At 54.0% G+C, this 17,261-nt stretch overlaps 1 pseudogene; it reads left to right on the top strand.

Moving 5' to 3' along the window:
• Positions 1 to 537: 537 nt before the first annotated feature.
• LOC133754195 (golgin subfamily A member 2-like) lies at positions 538 to 16,069 on the top strand (annotated as a pseudogene).
• Positions 16,070 to 17,261: the final 1,192 nt, after the last annotated feature.

Raw genomic sequence — 17,261 nt, 5'->3', positions numbered from 1 at the left:
TTTTCTGAAACGAGAACATCTGGGGCTCATCTGGGAGGAGTCAGACAGGGGTCGTGAACTGATGCAATTTCCCCCTGTTCTGGGCTCCGCGCCCACCTCCTGAGCCCTGGGGTCCGAGGGCCCCGGTTCGGGGGCGCCTTGGAGAAAGGGGTCCAGGGCACAGGCCGGAGAGCAGCCTCTGGGGTCCGCTGACTAACTAGAATTCTGTGGTGGATGCCATGAGAGGGATCCCAGAAAGCTGCGCGCGCACCCAAGGGAAATCGCCCCACCCCTAGAGTGGGCGGTGATAAAGCTGCACGAGCAGCTCCCATTTTGATGCCTCCGAACAGGCAGAGACCTGAACGTGCCCCTCTTTGTTTCGTCTTTCTCACTGACCAATGGGCTTGAAGTCTTGAGACCACGCCCACCCAGCCTGGCCGAGTTCTGCCCTGAACCTGCATCTCCTGGCTCAGTCACACATCCGTGAGGTAGTAGCCGGGAGCAATTCACATTGGTTGCCGGGATCCTGGTGATGTGGACCCCCTCCCCCTGCCTCCTCCCCGCCCTGTGATGTCGGAGGAAACCCGACAGAGCAAACTGGCTGCGGCCAAGAAAAAGGTAAAACGTCGGGGTCACGCCCCCTAGCCCAGCCCACCGCCCTTCTGATGGCCGATCTATGGTCAGGGTTTGTGTGGCTCCTGAGACACTGGGGTAGAGACCCTTGGCGCCCCTTGGCTTTCCCCACCCAAGTCCTCTCTGCCAGCCCCGCCTCTCAGCGCCCAGCCCCCACACACGCTACTTGCCCCCAGGTGACTTTGGACCATTGCCTCCCAGGGCTCTTCGGCCCAGCTTCAGACCTTGCCTCTTGCCTCCTGAAGCTGGGGTCGTTGGGGTGCAGTCGCCAAGGACTTGGGTCCCGGCCCTCACGCCCCTCCCCTGCGCAGAGCATAGGGAGGGCAGAGTGGAATGCACTGAGGCCAAGTCGCCCTCAGGACTGTCATTACCTCAAGCTCGGGCTTTGATTTCCCGGCCCAGTCCCCTAAGAGGTCTCACCCCTATACTGCTTCCACCTGCAAGGAGACTGGGGACTTGGGGACCCCCTTCCTCATCTCAGACACTGACAGTGTGAGATGTGTCCTGTTCCCTGGGAAGCTGGAAGTGTGGGCGGTGTTTCTGGGTGACCGTGGGAAAACTGGCTTGATGTTCCCCCAGGTTTCTACTCGCAGAGACATTTTGGGGGGGTGCACGAGTTCTCAGGCTCACATTCAATTTCCCTGATCCTGGGAGTAGAGAGTGCCCCACAGTCAGGGCTCTCTCGAGTGACAGCTGCATTACCTTCTATGGAACAGACCTTAGAAGACTAAACTTTATAGCCTGAAGCCTCACCAGGGGAGTTTTTGAAGCTGGGGTGAGGGGATTGCCACAGAGGAGCAAGGGAGCAGCTTGGTGAGGCCGCCCTGTGGCTTGGATAGGAACCTGTTGTGAGGTTATAATGGGCCCTTTGCAGGAATAATGCCTGGGTTCTACTCTTTCTCCTTGGTTTCCAGGGCTACTTGGGGTGACCCTCAAAGTTCTGTGAGGTTCTGATATGGAAGAAAAGACCCATTGTCTTGTTTCCAAACCATACAAAGTACAATTCCTGATGACATAATGTTTAATCTTCTACCTCTACCTCTGGTTTTCCCATGGCAGCTGCTGATACTTGGCAGAACCACAGAAGTGAAAGTTAGAAACTGATTTTAAATTCCATTATTCCCTTTTATTAAAGCATGTTGTCAGTTCTTCAGACATATACTGATTGTTCCAGCTCCTTGAAGGGTTGTTGTTGGCATAAAGTCAGATGGTAGACTTGAGAGTGTTTTGTGAACACTATGAAATAGGATGTGACCACAGGGGCTTAGAGCATTCCAGAGTCTTAACTGCTTTTCCTTTCCACAGTTAAGAGAGTACCAGTGGAAGAACAGGCCTGGTGGTCCTGCAGGAGCAAAAAAGAAAAAAAAAACTTAAAAATGTCAATATCCCTGAGACAACCACTTCTGGGGGTTGTCACTCAAACCGAGGATGTGAGTCTTGGCTGGCCAGGCTCCTGGGAGTTAGGGGGCTAAGGGGCAATAGGGGGTTGGGGAGGTTGGGGATCCAGAGGACAATGAAGATGGTGGAAGGGAGTGTTAGATATTGGTCAAGAATTCTTGGTTTGAATGCTCCCTTTCCCTCTGCTAGGGATATGATTTAAGGCAAATTGTTTAAACTTTCTCGGCCTCTCTTTCCACATCTGTAAAATAGATAGGGCTGATATTTTACTTACAAAGTTTGAGAGTTTTTGCTGTTCTCATATTAATCCAGAATACAGGGACTTGTAACCATTCATAGTCGCTTGTATTTGGTACTTACTCATCCCCGGCCTCAGGAAAAGCCAGGCCAATGAGAGCAGCCCCAGCCATTGGGCTGTCCCCTTAGGAAGCCCCAGGCACTGGGATGTGGTCGTGGCTGTGGGTGACCTCAGAAAAGTCACATCCTCCCCTGTGCTTCAGTTTCAGGTGGTCAGATATTATTATATTTGAACAGTGTCTTCTAATTGTTCAGCTGTTGCCTCCAGTACTCAAGTGAACTCTTATGCAGAAGTCTGGTTTTAACATGGAGAATGAGGCTTGTGTCTGGGGAAGGGTCTGAGAGCCATGCTGGTCCGTGATTGCACTTTATGTGACTCTGGGGCCTGGGGACTTTTCCTTCTGTTGGTTGAGGCAGCATGGCCAGCCTGAGAGGATGGCCTGGGGGACCACGGTGTGGATCTCTGCTCTTCCTCAGCTTCCCTTTTTTGACTGCACCTCTTCCTTCCCCGACATCCTCACCTCCCTCTGAGCCACGTCTCTGTGTCTTCCCCGCCCTTGTTTTTCCCTTTTCACTGCCTCTAGATTCAGGACATACTGAAGGTGCTGGTGTTTGACCTTAACCGTTCTGATGGGGTAGCGCTGCCCCATATGACCAGTGGAAGGGGAGGCAGTGCCGAGACCCCCTCTCTGGCTTGCTCTCTCCCAGGTATGCATGTCCCTGAGGCTTGTCTCATTTGGGGGAGCCTCTGCCGCTGGCTTGTTTTATGTTGCTGCCATTAACCTTCGGTCTGCTTATGTCTGCTTCCTCTCCTGCTTGGCTAATTGAATTTTTTCCCTCCCCTCATGTCTTTTATCATCTTGGAGAGGTTAAGGCATACCTCAAAGATTTGGTAATTTGGGAATAACTTTCAGAGCAGGTCTGTGGGGTTTTGGGGATTTGAATGCCCAGTGCAGTTAAGACTATGAGAGATTTGAAAAAAATACAAATGCTGTTAAGTCTTGCCCTCTGGGCAAGTAGATCAGATGGAAGTTAATGATTTTTCAAATTTTGAATTACATTTTAGTTTGAGAGTAGAGAAGGTAGAATTAAGAAAAAATGAATTGGCTTTATAATCACAAGGATAGAAGTTAGCTTTCCAGAGGAACTAACCAGCAAGGATGTGAGGCTACCCAGACAGACCAGTGGCTAGGACAATCTGCCTGTCCCTCGTCTCTTTGACACAAATCAGATGGGATGCTCAACCATGTTCACTGGGCCCATGGATGGCAAAGGCATTGGCTGCACAGTGGTGGAAGTAGAAGAACAAGACAGGAGACACTGTGGGGGTGACAGAGTCCTCTTAGAGGGGCAGGGGAAAGATGGCAATAGGCCAGCTGCATGGCTAGGTGAGGGAGGTGGGTTCCAAATGGACTTGCAGCTGGAGGAGGTGGCGTTTGAGGCCTGTGTGAAGATTAAAGGTGGGTAATATTCATCCAAGTGGTGAATGGGGGAGGCAGAGGAAGTGATGAGGTCATAGGTGTCATTGTGAGGTCATAGAACACCTTTTAGGGATGCAGGGAGCCTGGGAGTGGGGGAAGGGCAGGGCACAGGCACAAGGGGCTGGGTAGGCCATAACCTGAATATGATGTTGGCACTTCCTGTCTAACTGCCCCAGGGCCTTCAGCCAAGCCAGTGTAGCAGGGCTGATCCAGATATGAGCCTGGGGAAAGGGACAGGTGGCTGATCAACAATCATGGCTGCTTCCACCCAGGTAGGTCTGGCCAGGGGCTGTGACTCACTCTATTGCCTCAGAGGAGACACCAAGTGACATAGTCTGGGCAGGGCACAGGCACAGAGAAGTCCTGACAACTGTGTATATGGCTTATAGGAGCTCAGTTTACTTGAGTTATTACCATATCTCCCTGGGTTCACATGAGCAGGAAGGTGGCATCAGGAGCTACGCATCAGACTCAGGCACTCTGAAGTGATATGTAGGCCTCTCACCTGGCATCCTGACTGCTAGACTAAGCTCTCACCCTAAGACTTAAAATTGTGACCTTGGTTGTGCACAAAATAATCATGGTACATAGATTCAATTTTTATTTACTTATTTATTTATTTGAAAAGCAGAGTTACAGAGAAGCAGAGACAGAGAGAAAGAGAGAGAGAGAGGGAGAGGGAGAAAGAGAGAGGGAGAGAGAGGTGTTCATCCGCTGGTCCACTCTCCAAATGGCTGCACTGGCCAGAGCTAGACTGATCTGAAGCCAGGAGCCTGGAGCTTCCTCCAGGTCTCCCACATGGGTGCATGGGCTTAAGGACCTGGGCTGCCATCTGCTCCTTTCCCAGGCCATGCAAAGAGCTGGATCAGAAGAGGAGCAGCTGAGATTTGAACTGGTGCCCATATGGGATGCTGGCACTGAAAGTGATTGGTTTACCTGCTAAACTACAGCACTGGCTGCAGTACCTATATTTAAAATTGCTCAGAGGATCTGGTGTTGCGGCACAGTGGGATAAGCCACTTCCTATGACACTGGCATCCCATGTGAGTGCTTGAGTCCCAGCTGCTCCATTTCTGATCCACTTCCCTGCTAATGTGCCTGAGAAAGCAGCACAAGATAGCCCAAGTTCTTGAGCCCCTGAGACCACATGGGAGATCTGATTGGTGTTTCTGACTCTTGGGCTTTGGCTTGGCCTGGCCCAGTCTGGGCCATGGTGCCCATTTGAGGAGTGAACCAGTGGATGGAAGATTCTCTCGGAGTTCCCCTCTCTCTCTGTCACTCTGCCTTTCCAATAAATAAAATAAACCTAACAAGTCAAGGAAACTGCTCAGAGAAGTGTTCTTCCCACTCCCCTGTTGTTTCTGTGTCTAAAATAGAGCTCAGTGAGAACTAAGATGCTAGGAGGGACCTGGAGCCTGGGTCCATGGCTGGGGGTGCAGCCTCCCTAAAGTCTCATGCCTGGCCTGCTGCAGTCACAGATGTTGTCAAGGCAACAGTGGGTTCTGAGGACAACAATCGCTGTGGGCAGTGGCTTCCAGGCCATGGTCATGGTATAACTGCAGACTCAGCATGCCTCATCCTCATCTGTAGGCTTTGCAGCCTGGACTCTAAGGAGGCAGCTGATTGTGGTTTTTGGAGGCCAGGGCTGAAGGGTCCAGAGAGCAGGCAGCAAATCCCTGCCTCCACTCAGCTTCCCTGGCTGCTGTCACTTTTCAGCCATCTTGGCTGTTTGTGGCCATCTAGCCTGCTGACATGAGGTGGTCTCTAGAGCCAGATGCTTGGACTGAGAGTTAGGCCTGAGCCTGGGGAGAAGCTGGATTGGGCTGGCTGAGGGAGGGGGTCCCACTGGGAGAGGAGGAGAGGCTTCTCCATGGCTCCAAGTACTAGATCCCCACATTGTTTCCTAGCAGTTTTTTCTGGGGATGAGGTGTCATGATTGCCAGTATGCCAAGTCACAGGGTAGATGTCTTAACTGTGATTTCCTGGCTTATTTTTTGTAGAGTAGGTGTTTCTGGTGCTGCAAGATTGGGCTGAGAGGTATGCCCATGTGGCGGCTGTGTTTGATTTTACCTCCAGAAAGCAGGGAGAGGCTTCTTGGGCAACATTTTTCCTTGAAAAGGCCTGCATTGGAGAAAAAAAAAAGCAGCTGATAGTTGAGGCAGAGATGAGGGCAGGGACAAAGGGTGGAGAGCAGGAGAGGGGAGCAGCAGAGAGCTACCTCGAGGGAGCCCCATCACCACCAGCAGCCTCAGTCCAGCAGGGGCCTAGAGTTAGGGTCACTGTACAGCAGAGACTGGCTTTCTGGAAGACACGGCCGTACTCCCTGATGTGGGTGCCCGTTCCTTCTGCCTGCTGCAGCTGCTGGAGGTCAGAGCCCTTGCTGAGGTCCAGGGAGAACCAGGGCCTCATGTCCATGGAGGTCGTAGCCCCCTTCCTTTGAGCTTTGGCCACTTGAAAAGATGTCATGTGTCCCCAAGCCTGGGCAAGCCATTCCCACAACCCTTGTGGATCCCAGCATGTGTGACTGTCACTCTGACTGCTACAACATCTGTCCTACCTGCCCTGTGCCCTTGTATCCATAGCAGTGAGGCACCTCCTCTCCTGCATGGCCCCCTAGCCCCCTGCTCTGTTCTGACAGGCGTCCAAAGACTGTGCTGCTCCTGCACCACCCTCTGCTGATGCCACCGTGTTACTTGGTGGTGTAGCATCCCCTGGCGCTAGTCTAACTAGCAGGGTGCCAACTCAGGTTTGTGCCTCTGTCCTTGTGCCTGCTACCTCTGTATGCTTGCACCATCTCCCTTCCCAGAGGACTGTGCCTGCTTTGCATTCTCTTCTCCTTTCTTCCTGCAGCTTGGTTCCCAGTGTCAGGCACCCTTCCTGAGCACTGGGATGGGGGAGGCCAAGATGGGGCTTTCTCTTGAGGTTGTGGCAGTGGCAGGTTGCTGGAAAGCACTGGGCTTCTGCCACCCTTGGGTGGTTCTTACTGGAAATCAGGTGATCACTGTCTCTTTCTTCTCCCTCAGAAACATGGAGCTGACCATGGCCCTGTCCTCATAGATGAGACCAAGTGAGTGTCTTCCTGTGTGGGCAGCAGTCCCTAAGCCATGGGAGTGAGGGCCAGCCATAGCCTGAGGACCTCTTTTGCATCAAGCCCCTGCACTCCTGACCTCTGTGTGTTTGTCCCTAGGACTTTGCCATCCACAGAGAGCCTGCATCAACTTGCTCAGCAGCTCAATGGTCTTGTGTCTGAGGCGCCCCAGAAACTGGGACTCAGAAAGGGAGGAGAGTGAGGAAAGTACAGAAACGGAGGCTGGGATTGCTGAGAGATTGGGGAGATCCTGGAACAGACTGACATGCTGGGCAGTGTTGGGCATGCTGGGTGACGGCTTCTTCTTGGAAGCCATGCAGATGGAGGACGTGGCCAGGAGAACGGTGACACTTTATCTTGGCGCGAGAAGCATAGGAAGAGCAGAACATGGGAAGGGAGGGGGATGATGATGAGACCCAGGAGAAGCTGGCATAGAGGGTCATGGGAGGAAGAGGCCAAGCTGGGCAGAGGAGTTTGCCAGGTCATGGGGGAGGAGAGGCAGTCTGAGGGTAGGGACTTGGCAGTGGAGGGCATAGCATCTCCACAGGAGCTCTTGTCTCTTCTAGTCAATATCCTACACCAATGGAGAGGGCCTCACATCTTCTATCATGAAGGATCTGGAGGTGAGTGGCTCTGCAGGCCAGTCCCCCTCCCCTCTCCCAGTGGGGGCTGGGTGCCCTACTGCCAGCTGAGGTAGCCCATGCCCCCCAGCACTAATGACTGCTCTCTCTACCTCTCCCCCAACCCTCCTGCAACTCCTGCTCTCTGCATGCACCTCAGAGCCTGTACCAAGAGCTGGCAGTAGCCCTGGACTCCAGCTATCTAACAAACTCCGTAACACCATGGAGGAATTGGTAAGAGCCCAGTGGGGTCCCCTGATTCCATGTTGCCCACCCTGGGCTCCCATTTCTCCACAGGGCTCTAAAGAAATGGGCTGGGGCCCTGCTGCAAGGGAGAGTGGGGTACTGGGTGGGCCAGGTCTCAGCTGGAGGGACCTCAGAGCATGGAGCATACAGCATGGCTCTCGTTCTGTCGCTGCCCTCTCTGCCTCCTCTCTCTCCAGGCACCCCTGCTCATATCCTGGCCACACAGCCTGGGATTGTGGCCTCTTGTTCAGCACTGGCCATGAGCCTCATGTCCCCTCCCTGACTCAGGCCCTGACTTGAGCTTTGAGTTTGGACAAGTACCTCTCTGCCCTGGGCTTGAGTTTCCCAAGGAGGTGGAAATGGTGGTTGTCAAAGATCTCTTTAGCTCTAAGAATCCAAGATTTCCAGGCTCTCTGGGACATAAACCTCAGGGAGAGAAGGGATCTTACCTGTGCTTTTCATTCCTGTATCCCTGTTGTTAAGAGCAGCCCCAACCCCTATGTAGCACGTGCTGAGCTGTCTAATGATGAGCGCACCCCTGTAAATCCAAACCTAGCAGAAGGCCCGTCTTCAGATGCAGTTCCATAGCTATGAGCAAAAACCAGCAAAGACCCACATGCTCTTTCCTTGGGAGCCTTGGAACAGGTCCTGTCCTCACAGGGTCTGAGAACATGCCAATCCTGCCCTGGCTCCCTGCCCACCCCCTCTTGCTCTGGGAGTGGAGTAGAGGGGACATCCTTAGTCACCTTCCTTTCTTTGACTCTCCCCACAGAAACAACCGAAGCAAGAAGTTCTGGATCAAGTGGAAAAAGTAATGTGACTTCTATGTCTGCTCATTAAATGGATGCTGGGTCTGCACCCCACCCCCTCTGCCTCCAGGGTCCCTGAGATCTGACCTCATCAGTGGGCCCATCCAGGACCATGGTGGCATTCTGGGGACGTGTCCTTTGCCATGCCATCTGTGCCTCCCCCAGTAAGGCAGATTTCCTTTCTCTTCCTATAGCAAAAGAAAGAATGTCAGCAAAAGTTGGCCAAGGAACAGGGGGCTTTAAGAGAACAACTCCAGGTGAGTGATTGGTGTGGGGGCCCCTCGCATCCCCCAGGACAACAGTCCTTTCTCTCACTCTGAGCACTTGTTTGGCTTCCTCCTAAAGGTTCACATTCAAACCATTGGGATTCTTGTGTCTGAGAAGGCAGATTTACAGTCATTCCTGGATCACACCCAACAGGCAGCCAGGCAGAAAGCAGATGGAACTTAGTACCTCCCTCCTTCAGCCAGGCACCTGGCAGGCCTCTAGGGGAGGCCTCGGGGCTCCATCTCAACCCCTCTGATGCCAGGAGAGTCTGAGGACCTTGCAAATTGCCTGAAGACTACCCACCAGCATGTTGGAGATCAGGAGTGGACTTTGTCATCTCCATGCAGCAGAAGCAGGTGGACAGGGTGAGCCACTAGCAGCCTGGCTTCTCCAAGGAGGGAGTGTGTGGAAAGGTCCCTTCTGCAGCCTGGAGTGGCCCAGATGCAGTCTGAGCCATTTCATGTGGATTTCATTGGTGAAAAAGAACCTGGGACTGAGATGGGTGGTGAGTGCGGGTGGCTGTGCAGTGAGCACTGGAGACCAAGTGCTGAGAGAAGGGGGTGCTTGGGCTGGGAAGGCACAGAAGCACATGCCAGTTATCATCCATAAAGGGGGCTGTTTAGGATAGGAAATGGGCCATAAACCCCAGGGAGAGGAACATGGTGGCTGGGAGTCATTTGACCTCTGTTCTTGCTGAGTTGTAGACTGTGTGAATGCTGCACCGTCCCTTCAACAAGTGAACAGAAGATTCAAACACAAACTTGATTTCCTTCCATGTCTGTGCCCTCATCCCTAGGGGCAAAAATGGGCCCAGAGGATTCGACCAGGATGTTCAGATCTCAGACAAGCACTGCATTTTGTTCTGTTTTGTGTCACTTGGCAAAGAGGAGGTCATAGTCACTGCCTCCTAGGGTGTCTGTGAGAATAAAACAGGGCTGTTAGCCTGGTGCCAAGTGGAGCACTGGGAAAGGTTTACACAGTGATGCTGGTAACATCGTTGTTGTTTCTCTGGGGAGAGTCAAAAAAAGGAAGGTGACTAAGGATGTCCCCTCTACTCCACTCCCAGAGCAAGAGGGGGTGGGCAGGGAGCCAGGGCAGGATTGGCATGTTCTCAGACCCTGTGAGTACAGGACACTGTCCAGAGACAGTGCTGCCCACTGTCTCTGAGCCTCTGCTAGCCAGAGGAAGTCAGAGCTCCTTCCCTTCCTCTTCTGCCCTTACGAAGCTCTTAGGAAAAACCAACGGGACCTTGGGCTTGGCAGTGCCTTGACAGAGAGTGAGGGTGTGCAAGTGTGGCTGTGGCATGGTTCCTGTAGGCACTATGACCAGCACCCCAGCTCTATTGTTGTCCTGCCAAGTCCTGAAGTAGCTTTTCTGTGTTTGCAGCACAACAAGGAGTTGACTAAAGAGCAAGATGCTCTCAAACTGGAGTTATACAAGAACAAGTAAGAAGGGGAAGGTTGGGGGAGGAGTCTGGGGGACCTTAGTATGGGTGATGAGGGGAGGGATGCTGGGGAGCATGAGGAGGAAGTGTCTATATAGGTTGGGAAGTGTGCAGAGCCAAGCTCTGGTGCCAGCTGTGCCACCAGCTCATGCGATGGCTTCAGGCAGCTCAGGTCCTCTCTCTGGCCTGCCACATGAGTGACCTGATTGTTGGGGACCCCTCCAACACCAAGGTTTTGGGAGGTGCAGTAAGAAGGTGGGTTGGTCACCAAAGTAGTCCTCTCTGTTTGCTCATTCCTCTTGCTGCCACCTCTCACCATAGCAAAAACAAAGAGGACCTGAAGCAGCAGAACTCTGAGTTCCAAGAGAGGCTTTGAGTCCTCGTGATAGAGAAGACCCTGCATCTGGGGATGGAGGAGCTGCAGAAGAAGCTGGAAATGTCTGAGCTGCTGCTGCAACAAGTAAGATGCTGCAGCCCATGAAACCCTAGCCCTAGCCTGCTGGGGCCACCATCCCCAGGGATTTTCAGGGAGGACCCCAGCCAAGAGCTGGAAATTCTGAATCCTTATTCTGGCCTTGCCATAGACCTCCCAAAATTGCTAGAATTCTGCAGCGAGAGCCCCTGCCTAGACCTACAAAATCAGAATCTCAGTGATACAGCTTTTCAAAAAATTTTATTTTAGCATTTCAGTTTACATTAGAAAGGCAAAGTCAGACAGAGATAGAGGGAGATCTTCCATCTACTAGTTCATCTCCCAAATGCCTGCAACCGCCAGGGCTGGGTCAGGTGGAAGCCAGGAGCTTGAAACTCAATCCAGACCTCCTGTGTGGGTATTGGGAACCCAGGAGGCTGTCACCTGCTGCTTCCTAAGTTGCACAGTAGCAGGAAGCTGGGTAGGAAGTGCAGTAGCCATGACTGGAGCCAGGCACTCTGCTATGGCATGCAGGCATTCTTAGTAGCACCTACACACTGCATCACACACACCCCCAAACCATTGTTTTATCCATGCCATTGGTACAGCTTCCCCATGAGCCAGTTTGCTTCATCTGGGAGCCCCAGCCAACACTTTACCTTCTCTGTGAACCTGAGTCCTGTGTTGGCTGTGGGAGCTCTCCAGTTCTCAACTTGTCCTCCCCATTCAGTACTCTAGTGAGTCTGCTGTCTCTGATGGTAAGCAGCAGCTTCAGCAGGTAATGGAGGAGCAGGCCCTGCTGGAGAAACACGTGCAACAGGTGAAGCTTGGCAGGAGGAGGGGGGCTGTGTGAGGACTAGAGCCCCAGGAGACCAGGAGGTGAGGATCCATGACACTTCCTCCAAACTTCTGTGTCCATTCTTGGAGCTTCTGGAGACACAGAGACGACTGTGGATGTGAAGGACCCAAAGCTGCCGGGGTCCTTGGTAGCACCCTGGGACCCAGAAATTCAGACTCCAGACACCGGCGATGCAAACAGCAAGAGGCGGTTTATTTTCGTTTTGCATAAAATGGACCCCTCCCTCCTGAGAGAGTGAGGTACTGGACGAGGGTTACAGGCAGTATTTAAAGGCAAAAACCACAAAATTATCTTAAGCAAGTGAATACAAAGGGGAAGGGGATTTTTGTTTACAGTAATTTCACTTATCTTAGTATACAGCAGTTCTACTTATCTCAGTACACATCAGTTTTACTTATCTTAACCATTGCACAAGGGGGGTTTCCAAACTGGTATTCCCTGTTATCTGCTAAGTTGCAGTTTCCCAGAAACTGACCTTTCTTGAAACTTTCTAACTGACCTTTCTTGAAACTTCCTAGTCTTTTTAGCAGGTTAGTCTGGTAAATTTTCACAATTTTCCACAAGTCCTTCAGATGGACAGGGACCAGTATGCAGAGGGCCTGGAGGAAGAGCATGCCATGCGGCAAGATAAGATGCAGCAGTTGTCTGCCAAGGTGAGGCAGGCCCCCACAGACAGCTCACTTGATCTTTCTCGGTGTCTGTAAATGGGCACATCAAGTGCACCTGCTGTGGCCTGCAGCCAGAAGTGGCTGCATGTTTGGGCTTTGGGGCTTGCGTCAGTGCAGAGGGAGGCGGTGGCCCCTGCTCATGGCTCTTTTCACTGTGCTCTGGGCAGCTCTGTACACTGAGGGAGGAGAAGGAGCGCAGCCTGAGTCATGTGCTGGAGCTGGAGACCAACTTGGCCAAGCTCAAGAGCCACATGGGTAAGCAGGGGCGTGGGTGGCCTGGGAGCAGGATGGGTGTCAGTTGCCCCGGCGAGGGGTGTTGTGGCAGAGGGAAGCAGGTCTGCACCAGGGGATGGCGAGTCTTGTCATCTCTCTGAGCCTTGGTGACCTCATCTGTAAATAGGGGTGGCATACCCACTGTCCATCATGTATGGTCAAGCACTCTGTGAAAGTGGCTTGAAAAGGTAATGACCATCTGAATCTGGAAAGTTGTTAGCCAAGAAGCCAGCACCAAGGTGGGGGCAATCAGTTTGCCTGAGGAGCTAAGGACCAAGGCAGAAGCTTTTTGAAAACCCAGAGGCTGGGGCCCCTAATGGCTGCTTCCCTTCTCAGCTGAGCCTCCCACCCTGGAGTCCCCAGCGCCCCCTGCGGTGCCATTGGAGGCAGAACAACAGCTGCATGCAGAGGCTGAGAAGCTGCAGAAGGAGCTGGAGAGCCTGGCAAGACAGCTTCAGGCCCAGATGCAGGACAATGAAGGCCTGAGTCACCTGAACCAGCTGCAGGAACAGTGGCTGCTGCAGCTGGAGCAGGAGGCAGAGCCATGGGGCAACCAGTTCCAGGAGCACAAGCAGATCCTGGCACGCATGCAGAGAAACCTCGTGACCATCAGCTGTGTGCTTCTGTAGAACCGGGAGCTCAAGGAGCAGCTGGCCGAGCTGCAGGATGGCTTTGTGAGACTGGTGTGTTCAGCCTCCCTGAGCAAGGCCTTTTGGTACAAAACACTTCCCTCTGGGCCTTCATCCCCCCCCCCCTTCAAAGGGGATGGTGTAGACCTAGGAAGGCTCCCTGTGAGCCAGGACCCTGCCAAATGTCTGTCAGAGGGGAGGGGCTGAGTTTCCAGCCCTCCTGACACTGTGGGAGGTGGGCACCCAGTTCTGGGATCCGGATCCAGCAGCTTTGGGTGGCAGCGGATTGCTTCTCTCTGTGCAGAGCAATGACAACATGGAGCTCACCAGCTCACTGCAGGCAGAGAAGCACGTCAAGAACAGGCTGGCCAAGAAACTTGGCTAGCTGCAGGAGAAGCTGGGAGAGCTGAAGGAAATGGTAATGCTCAGCCTGACTGCAAAGGACTGGGCCATGGGTACAAGTCTCTGGGAAGAGCAGTGCTAGGCCCAGGAGGGAGGCTTCTCCAGTCTGGAGTGACAGGTGACCTTCATGTTGACTGTCCTGTGTCTCTTAGAGCTGGTAGCCCTGGGCTCCTCCTGGGTCTGGACATCATTGTCCCAGGAGAGGCATGTCACCCAGCTCTACTGGTCACTACACAAGGGCTACCCTTTGATAATCCTCAGATTCCTGACAAAGGAACCTAGCAGTGTTTCCACTTATACAGGTATCGAAGATTAGCTGAGATTGTGCATGTAAAGTATTAGACACGAATGTGCCCTAAATATGATGCCTTCCCTCTAGCGTGTCACCTCTAGTTAAAGTGATGGGAAAGAAGGGGATGAGGTGTGAGGCTGGGTGCAGGAGACATGGGTCTGTGCCACCCCCTGCAACTAATGTAATCAGTTAGCAAACGCACACTTGCCCTCATGCTCCTCCCACCCCCCTTGTGTCTCCCTGCAGATGGAGCTGAAGAGCCAGGAGGCTCAGAGTCTGCAACAGCAGCGCGACCAGTACCTGGTCCACCTCAGCAGTACGAGGCCACCTACCAGCAGCACGTGGCTGCCTACTAACAGCTGAACTCTGAGAAGGAGGCACTGCACAAGCAGATTCTGCTGCAGACGCAGCTCATGGACCGGCTGCAGTGTGAGGAGGTTCAGGGCAAGGTAGGGGTCCAGGTGGCTCGCCAAGAGCTGCAGGAGACCCAGGAGAGGGGCTGGCAAGCATGGGGCGGGGCCTCTGAGTGGGAGGACTTTGCCATCTGTGTGCCTTCTCACTCTTCCTGGCCCCTAGGAGCACCTGGAAGCTGCCACCCAGCAAAACCAGCAGCTGCAAGCATAGCTGAACCTCCTGGCCCTCCCTGGAGAGGGTGAGTGAGGCTCCCACGGGAGAAGACACAGCTGTAGGGGGTGGGGCTTGGCAGCACAGCATTGAGTTCAGAGAGACTCTGAGGATGGCTGAGCCCTCTCCTCAGGGCAGTCGCTGCCCTGGGTCTCCCAGGGAGGGTGGGCACTGAGGGGAGCCCTGAGCTTTCCTCCCTCCTTCACTGGATCATCTGGGATCCCTCTGGCTGTACCCTCAGGAGATGGGGAGGAGGAGGAAGAAATTCCTCAGGCCAAATTGCCTGTCCCGGAATACCTGGAGAGCCGAGAGGCCATGGTAAGTCAGGCTGTACCCTGTGCCCTCTCCATCCCAACTTTGCCTGCCTCCCTCTGTGATCCATTCTTATATCTTGATCCCCCCCCCACTTTGATTTTTCTTGTCCTCACACCTAACCTGGGAGCCAGTGTTCAGATACCAATCCACCCAGGAATAGCAGGTGCACCTGCACACACGAACTCATTCACCTCTTGCCCTTAGGTGATGTTCTTTACTTTGGCTCTTGCCTGAGCCGAGGAAGAGCAGGCCCAACTCTGCAGGCAGCTGAGGGAGCAGAAGGCTTGCTTGCTGGTGCCTGGCTCTCCTTGCTGTGCCATCACAGGGGGAGCCTGAGACCTCAGCCTCTGGGACTGGGGGTGAGTCTATGTCTGGGGAGACCCACCAGGCCCTCGAGAGGGACATAAAGAAGCTGCAGGTGAGGGGTTCTCTCCAGCCATGGGCCAGGGAGGGTGGGGATGGGGCCAGTGACTGCTGAGCCCTGATCCCATCATTGTGGCTCCAGATCCGCTTTCTGGAGGTGATGGGGAAAAAGCAGAGCTCCGAAAGCAGATAGAGGAGCTAGAACACTGCTGCATCCAGCTCTCTGGAGAGATGGACACCATCAGTGAGCCGGGAGCTGAGGGCCCTGGCAGATGGAGGAGCTGAATGGGGGTCAGGTGTGCCCCACCTCTGAGTGCTATTCCACCACCCCCTCTTTGCAGGAGAATACATTGCCTTCTACCAAATCCAGAGGGCAGTGCTGACGGAGCGGCACCAGGAGGAGTATACCAGCTGGCTGGCCCAGGACAGGAGGATGTGAAGGTAGGGGCCCTGGACCCTGCTGCCTCTCGGGGCAGGAGGAGAGGACAAGGACAGGGGTGCTGAGCACCTCTCCTTCCAGATCAAACTCCTGCAGCTGCAGGCACTGGTGCTGCAGCTTATGGGTGAGCGCAGCGAGTGGCAGGGCTGAGTCCTGGCTGCCACCCCAGACCATGCTGACCATCCTGCTCCTGGGTCCCCAGCCCTCCAGGATGCTGCTGACCTGCAGGCTGGTGAGGAGAGTGCCCTGGGCACAGGGAGGGCAGACTGGAGCAAAGGAGCTGGCAGCTTGCTCAGAGCCCTCCATCTTTTCAAAGATCTTCGCAAGGTGAGCCTCGCTGACACCATGGAGCCCGGGTGAGGAGAGGCTGGGGAAGGTTCGTCCACCCAGAACCCTACTGCTCAGCAGGTCAGGAAGCTGCTGCAGGAGATCCAGCACCCCCAGGAGCACCCAGGCTTGGGCACGAACCCCTGCAACCCCTTCTTCTACTGGGCTGATGAGCATGATGATGTTAAGATCATGATCATTTAACACCAACCCAATCCTTGCCACTCCATCCCTGCTAGCCACCCTATCTCCTGCTGTTCCTTCCCAGTTCCCTTCCCTCCTTAGATAGAACCCCTGATGGGGAGAGAAAGGCCTCTTTAGGCTGCCTCTCTGGAGGACCCCCAGGGGCTCCTGGGGCCTCCTCATTTCCAGCTCCATCCTCAGAGGCCGTAACCAACATAGGCAGCATTTATGTGGCCCCCAGAACAGCTGAGACCAAGGGGTGCTCATCTCCCTGGGCAAGTCAGCCAGGTAGTTTTTATTGCCCCTCTTGGGGCTGTCAGCCTGGCAAGGGCATAATCTGGCTGGGAACATCACGTGGGGGCATCAGCAGGCACAGACATGAGCAGACAAGAGCCATGCCCTGGCAGGGACATCTCCAGTGCAGGACAGCATCAGGCGAGTGTCATTTCCAAGCCACAGGCATCTGTGGGCAAGGCCATCTTCAGGCCAGGGTCATCTGTGGGCGAGGGCATCTGGGCACAAAAGGCATCTTCAGGCAATGGTCATCACTAGGCAGGGACATCTGGACAAGGGTCACTCTGGGCCAGTGGCATCAGTGGTTGAGGGTCATCTCTGGGTGGGGTTCACTTCTGGACCAGGGGCATTTTTGAGTGAGGACATCTAGGCAAGGTTCATAATGGGCCAGCGGCATCTTTGGGTGAGGTCATCACTGGGCAAGGGTCACTTCCAGGAAAGGAGAATCTTTGGGTGAGGGTCATCTCTGGATGGGGGCATCTGGGTGAGGAGGGCATATTCAGGCAAGCATCATCTTTGGGCAAGGGCATCTTTGATGAAGGCATCTCCAGGCCCAGGGAGATTTTGGGCAATAGCGTCTGGACAAGGGCATCTTCAGGCAAGGGCAGCCTGGGTGAGGTTCACTTCGGGCCACAGGGCATCATGGGTGAGGGCTTCTGGGCAAGGAGTGTATCTGGGTAAGGGTCATCTCTGGGCAGGGGCATCTGGTCAAGGGTCACTTCTGGGGCTGGGGTGTCGCTGGGCAAGTGTCACTTCTGAGGTAGGGGCATTTTCACACAAGGTCATTTTCAGGTGAAGGCATCTAGGTGAGAAGACCATCTGGGTGAGAGTCATCTTTGGGCAGGGGCATCGCTGGGAAAGGGTCACTTCCAGGCCAGGGGCATCAGGGCCAAGGGCAGTCTAAGAGAGGTTCACTTTG

This window comes from Lepus europaeus, chromosome Y (genome assembly GCF_033115175.1).
Source record: "Lepus europaeus isolate LE1 chromosome Y, mLepTim1.pri, whole genome shotgun sequence".
NCBI lineage: Eukaryota > Metazoa > Chordata > Mammalia > Lagomorpha > Leporidae > Lepus > Lepus europaeus.
This window is presented reverse-complemented; position numbering and strand designations above follow the sequence as displayed.